Raw genomic sequence first — 15,568 nt, 5'->3', positions numbered from 1 at the left:
GGGGGGGGGGGGGGGGGGGGGGGGGGGGGGGGGGGGGGGGGGTGACGCCACCTTTTTGAGGGGTTAAGGTCAGCGCAGCAGCCGTGATGGCGCTGCTCTAGGCGGCAAGGTGGCCGCCTGTGCTTAGGCCTCGCCTCGCCTTCCCTCCTTCAGCGGCAAAGACACGGCGCCAGTGCTCGGCCCGGCTTGGGGCCGCAGCCCTGCGGGCCTCCCTGCACCCCTCAGCCGGCCGGGGGCTCTCCTCAGCCGGCCGGGGGGCCCTGTTGCCTGGCCCGGCTCTGTTGGCGTGGGCTTCTTGACCTTGCTCTTCCCTGCTGTGGGGTCACCATCGTTGCCCTGGTACGTGTCTTTCAGCCCACAACCGCCTCAGCTGCATCCACGGGCTGCAGCGTCGATCCCGATGTTGGCAACCTGCCTTAGCGAATCCCAGCCTTGTGTCTGCCTCGCATGTATGCATGTGTGCCTGTACACAAGATCACGTCAGTAAGTTGATGCTGCATCGTGCACCGTATTTTGTGAGTCCTCAATAGCCTCGCAGCACGTTTCAGAATGTCTTGGAGGCACGTGTGTGCTGTTGCCGTCAGTTTCACTACCGTAGATGCTCCATGATCTCCCAATGTGATCATGTATTGCTGATGCTGTAAGCAGCCAGCGATGGAACATAGTAAAGCCATCTACTGCACCATGTTACAATCTAAATTTAGATAATCCACGCAACAGTGCTGGCATGTAAGGGGATGTGTTGCAAGAACATAATCACAGCATAGCTGCTGTCAAATGCAAACATTTTCTAAATGTGATTGTGTTATTGCTACATCAGATTATCATTGCCACATTATAATTGTCTTAACATTTCCTGTCCTGTGATGCCACATCACAAATGTTTGGTTTGCATTTACTAGTATGACATCACCGGAGAAGCTTGGATTGCAGCATTATCACATCACAGCGTGGTTGTGTGGTTATTCCAATCCACTATCGCAGAACGTGAACTCATCCTATGACAGCATTAAGGTTTGGTTTCCACCTAATTGAATTGGGACTAAACACAGGCAACAAGTGGCCCCTGCTGGATGCAAACTTCCTGTTCACATCAGGATATTTCTACTCGAGGAAAAACCCTCCAGCAGAACAGGTTAAATGAGATACCATACATTTGCAAGATGGAAATGTGTACCGTGAAGAAAAAGGAGAAAATGCATCTTTTCTTTTTTTCAGCAACTGTTTTAGTGGTGCTGCTTTGATTTGTTGTAGCGCACAGAAGTTATGGAGGTGGAGAAGTCTCCTTGACTACTTCTTTCTCACAAGTCTTTGTAGTTTTCATCATTGTTTCTACCCACCTGTAGAAATAATCTTCCTTATGGACTCGATCACATACTGTCTGTTTTAATGAGCCCAGCGACTGTTGTGGGGAGTGATGCCAAGAGTAATGATCTTTAGCTATTTCTGTAGGAAAGCAGCTTAGCGGGCCATATGTCATATTTCCCAGTAAATGATTGTTTTGAATTGTTTTTATACTGTAGTTTCTATTCATGAGATATTAAAGAAAATAACAGCATCTGGTTAATCAAATTCTGATTTTCAGCATATGATGATACGTATCAATCCTATTCTGCGACTTTCTTCAAAATAGATTTTTCTCTTTAAGTTCAGTGCAGGGAATTTCTCTCTGTAGGTCAGTAAGGCATCTTATAGGTGACTATTATACCTTAAAATTTTAAGGGTGCAAAGTTTATCACTGAAGAGCTAAGAAATGACAGTTTGAAGTTTAACGAGACCTGAGATCAGCTGCTGTTGCTGGAAAAGAGTTTGCATCACCCTTCTACCATGCATTTCTGAACACAAAAAGCAAATAGAGGAGGTAAGGCTTGAGCAAAGGTAGAATACTTTATCCTTGAAGGGTAGTACTTGAAGGAGCACTTGAAACTGAGATCACACCAGAAGTTGTGGAACCTGCTAGAAGGACCGGCTCCATTGTGTGCTCTGCTCAGGGCACTGTGCACAGGCACGTCTGGTACAATAGCGAAAGCACTTCCTCATCCAGTTGACTCTGACCTGATTACTTTTCAGATTTTATGCTTTTTTTAAAGAAGGTAGTAAATTAGGTCTTAAGCAGAAATTTAGCTGCCTTCTTAACTATGTTAATATGTTAATGGTTACACCATGTTCAAACACCAGAATTTAGACTAATTTCTGGCTTAAAATTATGATTTAAAAACAGGAAGAGAGTGTGCTATGTGGTGATTGTACTGAAAATTGTGTTTTATTAATAGAATATTGGAACAACTAGCCTGTGTTCCAGTCGATTGATTTTCTTTACTGTATTCACATTTGACTGCCACAGTAGCCACTTGCCTGGTCTTAGGGTTTTGACTTTGTGTCAGGAAGAGTAGGGGGTATGATCTTCATTAAATGCAGCCTACCTAAGGTATAATAAGGCTGTGTGTCAGTCGTTTCACTTTAACATCTGCAATTTTTAATTAATTTTTTTAATCTAGATACCTAGTTGCATGCACAAAAAGGGGTCTAGTTTCTCAAACGATAACCCAAAAACTGATTGTTTGTTTGTTTGTGTGCGGGTTGCCTTCAGACAGTCCCTGATATATCTCTGGAACAACAACATGTTCAGAAGTAACCTGCCCAGTTAGTCCTTTGACATTTTAGTTGTGTTTTCTCTGAAACATGAATCATGACCCCAATTAGAGATGCGGAGGGACATGAATCTGTGAGTCTTTGTAGCATGAATTTTTGTAAAATAGTTTGGAGATAGTATTTTATGTGTTTATTTTTTAATGTCTTCCAGAATATGTCCAAGATGTGCTATATATTTGAGCACCTAACTGTGGATCCAGCTACTTCACAACATTTTAAACAGCTGCATTTTGTTTATAGGTTTTCAGACATGCAATATTAACTTGCCTGTCTTACCCTTTTATCCAATCTCTTCTTCCATTTGACTCTTGACATACAAGCTATGATCTTACCTGCAGCAGGAGAAGTTATAGCTCATAGAGAAGCAAGACTTAATAACTTGAATACCTGGATTTCTTGTTCTGTCTATACTTTAAAAAACCCAGAGACATACTGAGCCATATTTCTCACCCTGTTAGACAAAGCTGGTGCCATGCTTCAACCCAGTTACAAAGACAGAAGAAACTGGAAACTATGGCTTGGTACTGTTTGCAGACTGATGCAAAAAAACCCACGGTGGTGGTCTATTTACTATAGTCTGTCACAGCTCATGTGTGGCTGGCTCAAACCTCTTCAAAACAAAAGTTTTGTCTTAATGAGCTATTGCTTACTCATTCTTTTCAGGGTTCTTCAAATTCTTGAGATATGACGACACCTAAGCCAGGGGAATACTAGGTTTTTCTGCTTTTGTTTGTATGAACACTTGTTACTTTAAAGAGTGTATACTTACTCCTACCACAGTATTTCCAAATTCGAGCATTAAAAATCACAAATATAAAGCAATAAATGTTGATTTTTTCACGTGCGTGCTTCATTCTGAGCTTTTAAAAATCCATTCTTCATCCTCACAACCTTTGTCATGATTTCAAGGGCTAGAAGCTTGTTTCAGAAAAAAAGAAGATTCTTACACAATCCATTGATTTCAGCCCCGTGGTCTCCAAGATCACCAGTTAATGTTCTGAGACTCAATAGGAACTCACAAGAGTTGGCAATCCAATATCTGGCAGCATAACAAGAACAGGAAGAATAATCTAATGAAGAAAATGAGGCTAAAGCCAGGGAGTTAAGAAATTCTAAGTACTTCTCTGCAATATTTTTTCAATCTTTATGGAAGGCTCAGGAGGGAGAATTTCTGTCTTTATCTGGATTCAAACTTAATGGAGGTCGGAGCACTTTCAGAGTTTTTACTTCATGAAAAATATATGGAATTTAATTAGTTTTCAGAGACTGGAAGTCTGAACTTGAAGGAGAGAGGGTAAATTTTAAATATGTTAATACAATTCTAGTGAATAAAATATTTTAAATGAAAAATCTTGAAGGTTACAGCCTTTTCAAATAACATTTTTCCATTAGGGGCTTGTCTTCCTACTTTTTTTTGCGTTTTTCTAAAATTTTATCAAAATATTTACTAAAGTTTTATTTCCCATTTTTGTTGATTAAAAAAATCTCTGTCCATTCTTGGAGTAATTTTGATTCAACACCATATTACTTTCTTTTTTTGTACACATCATGTATAAACCTAGAGTTAGCTGGTGTGAGATTCTTGCCTGCCCACACCAAAAAATAATAAATTCTAGAAGCCCATTTTGTTAAGAGAGAATTAAACCAAAGACACTCTTGAAATTGCTGGCTGCATTTCTTCAAGATTTGTTGAGGACACTAAGATCCAGGATGGAGTTTTACTGCCTTTTCTTGGGAGGGGGTGTTACAGTTTTGTATGGTCCGTTGGCAACTGCATATTTGACTTAAGACTAATCTGTTTCTTACTAGAAAGGAAAGCTATAGCTTTTATAGCTTCTTTTTTTTCCTTACCTGTCTTGCATCCTTATAAGAGTGGTGGCAGATTCACTTGCACAGTGGTATGAGAAAGACAATCTTTGTCTTAGAACACTGAAAAAAAATCTGTTAGGCATTAGTTGCTGCATTTCAGGAGAGTAACAACACTCCTATGGTAGGGTAAAGCTTAATTTATTATTGGAATAAAGCTTCATTTAAGAATAGCAAAATCTATCAAATCTGTAAGCTGCATTTCACAGAATAGCCAGAGCAAGGCAGTACATATGCAGCTTTGACTTGAAATGAGGGTAAGAATCCGTGAGGGAAAAAAGCAACAAGAAGACTTTCCTTTTGGTACTGAAATGAACAGAGAAAGCTTTTCAACCAGCCTTGATTTGGTTGTTTTAAGGGGTAAATAACAAACAGGATCAGTTGAACAGAAAGGGATAGATGGAATTGTAAATGTCATTTAAATATTTGAAGAGTAATTTTTTTTGACTGATTAACAGCCACAGACTGTATTAATTAAATAAGTATAATATGCCCCCTTTTACAGATTGGGAAAACAGGCCTGGAGATTAAATGAGTTGGCCAGGGTTACACCCACATGCTAAGTTAGATGCAAAGCCACAATTAGAACTGGAGTACCTCGCTGGCAGCCTTCTAAAGAGTTTGGTAAGCCACTCGGCACCTCTGTTTTTTTCGTATCAGTTACACAAAAGATTTTAGCTGTTTTCCAAATACAAGAAAAACATGATGCTTAGGACTCACATTCTGAAAAGAAGCTATGAAATATTTAAAAACTAGGGGCTTGATTCTATCTTCAGTTAGTGCCGATAGCTCTAATAAAAGCAGATTGCTTAACAATCCATGGTTTTATTAGAGGATGGTGTGATTTGAATCCATTCCTTTAGGATTTCCAGATTGACAGGCTGCAATATGACAGTGGGACAGTGAGTTTTTTGTTTGTTTTTTTTTTTTGGGGGGGGGCATTTCATCTTGTAAATATACTAGACCTTATTCTGAAGTTTTTACTTAGTTCTTACACAGTCAAAATTTGGCATTGATTTCATACTGATTCCATTAAGCGTTTGGAGTAAGGCCTGCAAGGTTAAGCACATGATATCATAGGTTGTACTTCCCCTCAACATTACATGTTTCTATACTCCTGACAGTGTTTTAAGGCAACGTGCTTTCAACGTTGCGACTAGCTGTAGACAGGAGCCATCTTTTAAAGAGAAAGAGCAATGCAACTTTTATGTTCACGGTGAGCTATGATTTCTCCATTGTCTACAGACAATTAGTCAAGTAGTCTATTAATATTGCTTTGATACATATTAATGTTAGAGAAACAACATTTTTGTTGCCAGAGAAAATGCATGCCATATTAAAAACAGAGCAAAAGCAGACTATTTCTCAGGCTTATGGGTATATCAACCAGTAGGCGTGCCTGGCGTGTTGTAAATGGGAAAGGTGGGAGGACTCTGTCTTGTTATTAGTACATGTAGAAAGACAGGAAGTACTTACGGAAGGTTCCCCTCTTGTTCTGAGTTCCAGGAAAGTTATTAAGCCAAACACATGAATCACAAAGCAGACTAGAAGGGAGTTTCTGTGTGGTGTGAAAATAACAACTGCATTTTAAAGCCTGAAAAGTCAAACAATTTGGTGCTTTTGTTCTGCTGCAGATTTTTCGTGGAAAATAGCAACCCCAGGAATATTTGACAATGAAAAGTCTTAATGCATGAAATATGAAGTTTATATAAGAGATACAATCTTACTCATCAGCTGCTCTATTTTAAGCCCTGCTCAGCATGGGGACTTTCATTTTGTGATCCTTTTGGACAGCAGCTGGTAAATTAGAATTTTACGTTAGCTGACATCTTTACAATCTAAAGGATACTTAACATAATCCTGTAAAATCTATTCTCATAGTTGTGCTCAGTCACTCATATTCCATCCTAGTGTGTGGTCTTTTCCCACGTACATTTTCTGTCCATTTCATGTTAAAAAAAAGGTCAGTGTATCAACAGCATTAAAGTTAGTCCACAGTAACATTTTGCTGTGATGTGATCAAAATATCCATATACAGCATATGCCATAAAATGGATGTGCCATTTCAGTGACTGAAAAAGGCAACAAAAAGGAATCCATAGTAACGTATGTTGGGGATAAATTCCAGCGACTAGTACAAATAACAGAAAAGACAGTATGTGTTAATTAACTATATACAAAGACAAGCTACATACATAATTTAGATTCACTTGGAAATATTTACATTGCGTAAGTATAAAATGGATGCCAAGTTGCAACCTAATTCCAAAATCTAGCAATTATCAAGTAGTTTGCCTATTGCCATAAAGTCCTAGGACTTCATCTGTCTGTTCATGCAAAGAGGAAAGCCTTTTCCATCTTTGTGGATTTTAAATCCCAGTCAGCTCTAAACAAATGATAAAATAATCATGACAGAAGCTAAAGACACCTGTTCCCGAAGATGCTTAGGAAAAGGATTGATGAGAAGAAAGGACAAAATATGGGCACTGTTGAGGTATGGCAGGCGTTGGACCCTTGTATACAATACGAAGCTACCTGTCCAGCTTGAAATGCTTTTCCCTGCCTTCCCCCATCTTCCTAGACTATCCCAGCGCCCCACCAGCCCTTGAGCCCTGATGTAGTCACCTGACTTGCTAGCTCAGGAGCTGTGCACTAGAGTATGTGAAGAGTGGGAACTGAAGCTGGGACGTACCAGAATGTCACACTGATGAGTGCAGGTGCTGTAAGGGTAATTTGACTCTTTTCTCAGCAGTAAAACTTGTCTAGGAAGGGTAGAAAGCTACTTTTCTTTGCACATTTTATGTCACGCATGAGTGAACTGGCATCCATTGTGTTTTGCATGTTTAGCTGACCTTGGTTGTTGAAATCTTAAGCACCAATGTCATACTAAATGGATTCTCACCAGGACTGTTGCTATAATCTCTTGGGTTTTAATGGGAGGGATTTAATGAAGGAAAACAAGGGGACTTTAATCTCCACTTCTTCACCATTAGTGGTAGCCAGGAGGTTCTGCATCATATGACTCATAGTGCGTTCACAGTGTTCAGCTCCGCTTTCATGCTGGACTTGCATCGGCCTCTCGTTTCTCCTGCAGTTGCCCAAACAACTGCAGCCCCAGAACGATCTGGACTGGCTGATCTTGAAGAGGGAGCCCAGAGTTCCAGCCTGCTTTTTACCATGTATAGCATGTGCTTCTGAGTCTGCAAGTCACATGAAATGAAGTTTGCTGTGAGTCTTGACCTTATTGTGTTGCAGTAAATTTGTACTTGAAGCAAAGCTACTACATCTGATACAGGTCCCACCCTCTCCACACCCACTTCAGTGACTTCAGAAATCTGATTATTAATTATGTGCATGTCACTGGGAGTGGCATAAATTTTAACTATTATTGTATATTGCACTTCTTTGATATCCGTCTGATGTTTATTTTTCCATATGTGGCCACAAACCTGAAAATTAGGGCCTTTATAGAATGATTTTTACTATATAAATTATTTTTCTATTCTTTGCGAGCAATTACTTTTTCTTTTAACTTCTGAAATAAACACTAGTTCTCATACAGCATGAAGAACAAAAAGATATTCTTCAACACTGTGGGGTCAGAAAGAGCATGAAAGTGGCCTGTTACACTGTTTCTCTCAGGCATAGCATAGACCTATCCACTCACCCATGAACATGTGTTTGGAGGCAAGCAGAGAAGGGAATATGACTAGTCTGGATAATATTCATACTGTTCTTAAGTCAGTCCTGTTGAAGTTTCTTGAAAGTGTGCTAATGCAGCTTGGACACGGAGTCAGTCAGGGTGAGTGGAGGGAGCGTGACTGAAATGTTGGTTGTTGCCAGGTAAATAAGGGTGCAGGAGGCTGCCTCGCAGGCCCAGGGCAGTGCAGGTGCTACAGTCTAAGCAGATGGTTATGGCTTGCTCCGAGCGCTACAGATTTCTCCAGGATATGTTGATCAACACAATTTAATAAACAAACAAAAAATGTCATTTTTTTAATCAAAAAGTGCCAGTGGTCAGTTGCACTTCTTGTCCAGTATCACTTCAATAATTTTCAGATAAGGTTAATGAAATTTAAGATACTCTGTGTATTCATTTACTATGTTTATTTCCCCCGCCATTTCTTTGCTTGCTTGGATGTGTGGGAAGTTGTCTATATTTATTTAAAAGGTTTGTATCATCTTGAAAAGGTTTGTATCATCTTCAGGTGTCCTATGGATCAATGTGTGGACCAGAGATTGAGAAGCAATGCATGAGATTACAGGGGAGCCTTAACAACTTGATGACAGACAAACTTGCAACACCCAACAAATAAAATCCTATTCAGTGGTTCTTCACGTGCTCCTCCTGCAGGCTGTCTCCGTCAGAGAGCTGAACGAAGCTGAGCCTGCCTCTGTGTCGAAGTTGGTATGATACCTAGAACTCTTTTCCTTCTGTGAGAAGAAATTCTGTGCTAAAAGTCTTCTCTGACTTTTTAGGAGAGTAATCATCCTTTTAGGTATGTGGTTTTCTACTGTTATTTTAGACTTGATCTTTTAATTAATTCAAACTCCAAGTTGGAAGTAGCAGCTTGGGGTAGCCAATTATTTTGAATTTCCTTGGGTTTGCTCCCATAATCCTTATGTTGTGTCGTACTTAATTATGTTGATGGCATAAAGTAGTGTACAGTTTTTCCTACATAATTATTTTAATTTTGTCTTGGAAAATGCTAAGCCTGTCATAAATAAGCCCTATATCATCCCTAGTATAATTTTACTTAAATATAATATAACCACTAGAAGTACAGTTTCATCAGGCTCCTTTTACTCCAGATTTTAATGACTGTTCCCTAATGTATTGTTTATGGTTTAATATCAGCTATTGGTTACATGACTACAAAACCTATGAAGAAAAAAAAAGAAGATATACTGCATGTATAAATGCCAAGAATGAAAGGATTAGTAAAGGTGGATAAATATATTCATTACAGCATTTACTTTGCTGAAATCATTAATTGAATGCCTGCTTTTTAGAAATCTGATCTACATCTCATTAAGTCAATTGAAAGACTCCCCTAAGTGATCTTTGGATCAGGTTTTGGTGAAAGAAGGAAATGTTCTTTGTGTTTCTTTCAGGTTTTTATGTGTTGTATTGGGAACTGGATGCAAAGCTTTGTTCAAGCCAAAGACAGTATCTGTAAGTATGCAGATCAAGCTATTAATGAGTAATGAAATGCAGTCCACAAGAAGAGCTGAAAGATTGCCAGTGCTCCTAGCTTGACAATGCACAATTAGGCTCCTATTGTATTTTAGTAGTACATACCTATTTAGTAAATAAATATTCGCTACCCATGCTAAAAGTTGTAGGGCAATCTCATGCCTAGGACACAGAAGAAGAGATCCACAGACTCATGAAGTTACTTCAGACCAAATCCTTTCTTTTCAAAGTGAATTATTTACTTAAACATTTCTGAATCTGGGTCTCTGACCTTTTGTTTATTTGTAGTTAAATGGGGATAATATTACTTTACTTTAGGTATTGCTTCAAAGCGTCCTTTTTAATATTTTTAAAGTCTCAAGATTCTCCACTGAAATACAAGATAAAAATGCAAATCACCATCATGCTCTTCATGCCAGTGTTCTGTTGTAGTACACCTAATTCTTTTTTCATGTTGTCTTTTTGTTTGTGATATTAGGTACTAGCTCGAGGTTCAGATGATAAAAGGCTAAAATGCCACAAATAATTTAAGATAATAAGTATTTATAATAATTAGCCAATATGAAGGCTTTGCCACTAATGTAAAAAACAGACTTCTATTACTTGGCCTCTGTTCAAACATTTCTACCTATTGCATTTGGTATTTCTCATGAGTATTGAATTAGTGAGTTGCCAAATATGACTCAAAAAAAAAAAAAATCATCACACACAAAATGGAAGTATGAAGCGTAGCCAAGATTCTCTTGGAACACTAGAAATGCATTCTGCTGTAAGTTACATTTCATGTAACCCTATGGAATCCATTTGGATTTCATAATAAACCATATTTTTGTGTAATATTTCTAATATATTACTGGTATTGCAGTAATTAGTATAGTGCAGTAGTAACTCTCATTAAGAGTGGGTTCTAGAATGCCAGATACTGTACCAGCAAAATAGAGAGAGGTAATATTTTTGAAAGTGTTTAAGCAGCATAGGAACCTGTTCCAATTTTTAAAAAAATTTAGGCACGTGGAAACCGCTATTTTATTGAAAACCCATAATGCATAGTATTTTATCTGTATAATTAATTTCAAAAATGGAACAATGGGATTTCTTCAAATTTTATCCTGGTTAAAATGTAACAGTTTAAATATAGGATTTGGAGATTTCCATAGACATAATAATGAAATTTAAAATAATAAATGTAATTAACGTACCCTTAACTGAGCATATCCGCAAAGGTATGCAAGGTAGCTCTGAAACTGAAGATTCAAATAAGATGACAAATTGCAAGAAAAAGTTGTCCAGTCAGTATCTTCATTTTTCATGGCATTAACCTGATCTTAAATTTAAAATGGTATGAAGACTTGAAAAACAATTGTGGTAAATGGGGAAAACAGATGGTAGTATGGTGAAACAGCAGATCATACATGTGAGAAACAGTGAATGTGTGTTTCATTCAGCTAACATAGGCCCAGAAGATCTCTTTATTTTTGGCATAAAATTAGTCCTAATCATGTGTTGAGTTATAACTCAGTGTCTGGGATTCCCAGCATCTTGTCTAAGGCATTTTATTAATATTTTTTTTGCAAGTACAACTACCAGTAGAATTGTATTTAAATGATATCTCAACTATTTACAATCCTGGTCAGCACAGTCGTGCTGACAGAAATCTGTAATATATTTACGACCTAAGGGTCTGTGCTTTGCTTTCATAGAAAACAAACAAATGGACAGAGAAGGTGAGAAAATTATGTTTATCATAAAAGTCTGCAGAATTAATCTATCATTCTTTTCTTGTCCCTGGGAAAGTAAAGCTGACATACCTTACCTGCTATATAGAATCCTATGGACCTACAGAAAAGAAAGGGCAAAGCGGGATGGAAGGGCAAACCACAAGGCCTAAGGATGTTAAGCCTTGTGGATCCATATGCCTTCATTGCACGATTTTAAAGCTTATATACAAGTCTGTGCTGAGCTCATTTTAGGAAGCGTGGTATTGTCATTTGGATCATCTGGGCATATAAATTACTGTGCTTCAGAAATACCGCTGGCTTGGAGGTGAACTTGGCCTTCCTGAAGCCAGGAGGGGAACTGGAAGACAGTTCTGATTCTGTAGTTATGATCCATATGCCTTCATTGCACGATTTTAAAGCTTATATACAAGTCTGTGCTGAGCTCATTTTAGGAAGCGTGGTATTGTCATTTGGATCATCTGGGCATATAAATTACTGTGCTTCAGAAATACCGCTGGCTTGGAGGTGAACTTGGCCTTCCTGAAGCCAGGAGGGGAACTGGAAGACAGTTCTGATTCTGTAGTTATCACTGGGCTAAAGAAAAGAAGAAAGGTGAAGCGGGAGGTCTGATCAGTTTGTCTAATGATGCTAATGCTCAAAGAGTGAGAGAGTGTTTGATCATGCTGATGCATTTTGGGTCTTTTGAGTCATCGCACACCTCTGTCATGTAAGTAATGTGCACATATGTTGTATTTTTTTGCTGTGTATATTCATCATTTTATTTTCCAAGTAGATGTGATTTGTTGAGATGCATTACTGAAAAGATTTTCCTTCTGCTGTTGGTCATAGCTTGCTTATTACAGCAAGGAATATATGTTTTCCTTTTTTCCAAAGGTGTCTGTTTTTGAGGATGACTACATTTAAGGATTGTAGTTGTGATTGGTTAAACAATGTTTTGTGGGTTTGGCCTGTTACAGAGAAAGCAGCTAAATATGCACATGCCTTATTATTATAAGGCAGATAGTTTGGTCAATAAATCATCAGCTGAGTGATTGCTTGTCTTGAGTATTTCTGTGTCTGTTAAATTTGGGGCTTTCTCCAGATGTTGAGAAAACATTCTTGATGATGCTTGGTACAGGCTAACTCAGATGTCACTGGCCATTGGTTGCATAATCTCCATAACTACAATCTTAGTCTAAGAAAACCCTTCTTCTTCAATGGGGCCTTTTTCATTCTTTTCATGCATAGTTACTGTTCCTATTCACATAGTAACCATTTTTACCTCATTTTGTCTCTGCTTTTAAACTAGTTTGGATGCACTCAGAGCTTTAAAAACAAACCTTTAAAGGCATTTCCCTTTATTTTCAGTGAGAAGCCATAGTAAATACTATATGCTTTTAAGCATTCAAAAGGCTTTGTGGACTTTGCTTTCTATGTTGTTAATGCATTTGGGAGAGATTCAGCTAGCTTTCATGTGTAGCAAATTCATCATATATCTATTTTCTGCCTCTCAGCACCTCTGTTAGTTTGATGTTGGGCTCTGACTAGCTCTTTATATTTCCATGGTTACAAGTAGTCACAAGGGTTCTGTTAACCCCCAAAGGCAGAGTGATTATGTCTTTTTTTGCTATAAGAAGCATAAAATTAGCAAATTAGACTATATATATATGAAAAGATTGTTTTTAACATTACAATAAAAACTTTTAAAGTTAATTTTCATTCGCTCAAAAAGTGTTCGAGTCTTTTGCCACCATTATGACTATGTCACATTTTGTGTGAAGATGACTTTCTATTCAAAAACCTGGAGGATCTTTTTTTCTTTTGCTTTTAATTTTGATTGAAATTTGCAATAGATTTTGAAGGCAGTGGATTTTGAGCAAACAGTGCAGATTCAGACCTATCCTATAATTAAATAATCACCGACGAGCATTAATTATTAGTATGTGTACTATTGTTTGTTTTTAAAGATAGAAAAAATGGAGGTAAGAAGCACGCTAACTTGCCACAGTTAGATTTGATTGTAGACACATCCAAATCAGACTAAGAATTTCGGATCTCAAAATGCTGTATTTCTTTCTAACAAAAGACTGACAGGAAGCCCTTTCTGACTTTCAGATCTCATCTCTGGTCAAAACCTAGATTCTTCCCAATAAATTAAGTGCAGAGAGTTGCACCTTCTGTGAGTGGATAAGAGATGTTATAGACCCTTAATGGGAGAAGGCAGCTGGAAGGAGCAGTGTTTTTCTGAGAGGCTTTCTTTAGATAAGATTAAAGCAGTAGCAGGTTTGAGGTCTCTTGTGATGAAGAGCTCTGAATCAAGGAGAGGTTTCTGGATCTTCCCTGGACACTACTCACAGGTAGTGAGTTGCTGAGGGCAGAGAGGTGAGAGAGAGTAATAAAAGAAAGCTGGAGAAAAGTCTCTAATAGGAAGAGAAAATCTTGTGTACTAAAAAGGTTTTGTACAGCCATAGAAGCATTGACTGGAATTGCAGAAAGTGACCCTGCTAAGTAGTGGAACAAAGCTTTGCCAGGGAAAGAGAATGCGACTCTCTATCATCACCTATATAGAGTTATTGCATCAATGCATACAGCAAAAGCACTAGAATCTTCCTAACTGAAGAGGAGAAAACTCCCCCTTTTCCTTTCTTTTTGGCAGTTTTCTTTTTAGCCAGAGATGTTAAAATTGCTGAATCGCCAAATCAAGTAGAGGCATAAGCTGCGTCTATGGTAAAATAACTAGTAACACTGTAAAATAACTAGTTGTTTAAATAATACAACCATAGGAGAAAGAAGTATATTAATGGGGGAAACGGACCAGAAAGCACATATTTGCAATCTATTCATTTAAAAGGTAGACAATAGTAATGTCACAACATTCTTTATTCTCAAAGTGTATTATGAACGTTAATGAATGTTCAGAATCCCAGTGGAGTGCATGGGCACACTGGTAATATTCAGATATAATGTATGAGAGATGATAAATGTATTATTATACAGTGTATCTAAACACTTCTGAGCAGAAACATAGTCCAAGTACACATATGAACAATTACTGAAAATGGAACAATAAAACTCTAGCGTGATAATTGTGCTGGCTACTCCCCATTGGTCAAGAGTGTAACTGTTGTATACTTACAGATGTTAGATTGTCAGATAATGTGTGCCTGTCTTTGATGTTTTAGGTGGCAATGATGATTTCTTACACGTGTGGAACAATAATAATTACGTACAGCGAATGTCAAGACCATGCTTCCAATCTGACAGTCAGTTCTGGTGTGAGCCCGGGGAGCGGGATTTGTGGATCTGAACCTGACTGTCTAGGTTGTGGCAGGATGCCACAAGTGCCACCAAGCGAAAGAGAGATGATCTAGAAAGGGAGCATAATAGCGGCAAAGAACAGAGTATGCTGACGTGACTTTTTTACAGCCTGCTTCAGATCCGCCTGTGACTTTAACAGGTAGTTCTGCTGAATTGGGTGCCAAGAAATGGCATCTCTTGGATCTCTGGATTTTCTCTCTGCCAGGTTCAAAGTTCTTACAGCTGTGCGTGCATTAGCTGGCTCCCAAGAAACACTTAATGAGTGATAGATCAGAATCCAGAGAAGTGATTGTAGGACAGTTCAGTGCCCTGTAACCTCTAGCAAATTAGCTTATGGTGAGTCTGATTATTTTGTTGCTGCTGTGCTTAAAGTTACTTGTTCTATGGATTTGTAGCGTCTCTTGCATCTGTTGAATAGACCAGGAGGGGGCAGAACTGCATAAGGGTAGTCACTTGCATGTGATTTGCAGGCATCTATATTGTGCGGTTAAACGAAAATAAGTGGAAAACTGATCTATGAAAAAGATTTGGTGATAATTGTAGTTTAATCTTCCCCTCAAATCAATTACTCAGATATTCAGAAACTACTGATACGTATTTTCTACATAGGTCTTTCACTGCTGCTATGGTATCAACGAAGATTTCCGAAGGAAATGCTTTCTGGGTTTTAATAGCACTGCTAGGGGAACTCAAGCATTTAACTGGATTATTCAGTGTATGCTTGAAACAGACTTGTCATTTTCACTATTGAAGATTACTGTGAATCTAGTATCTTTCCTCTTTTTTTTTTTTTTTTGTTTCTAATTGTAGTCGGGTT

Source organism: Aptenodytes forsteri, unplaced genomic scaffold, assembly GCF_000699145.1.
Source record: "Aptenodytes forsteri isolate BGI_AS27 unplaced genomic scaffold, ASM69914v1 Scaffold8, whole genome shotgun sequence".
Lineage (NCBI taxonomy): Eukaryota > Metazoa > Chordata > Aves > Sphenisciformes > Spheniscidae > Aptenodytes > Aptenodytes forsteri.
The sequence above is the reverse complement of the archived record's forward strand: the minus strand, read 5'-3'. Positions refer to the sequence as shown.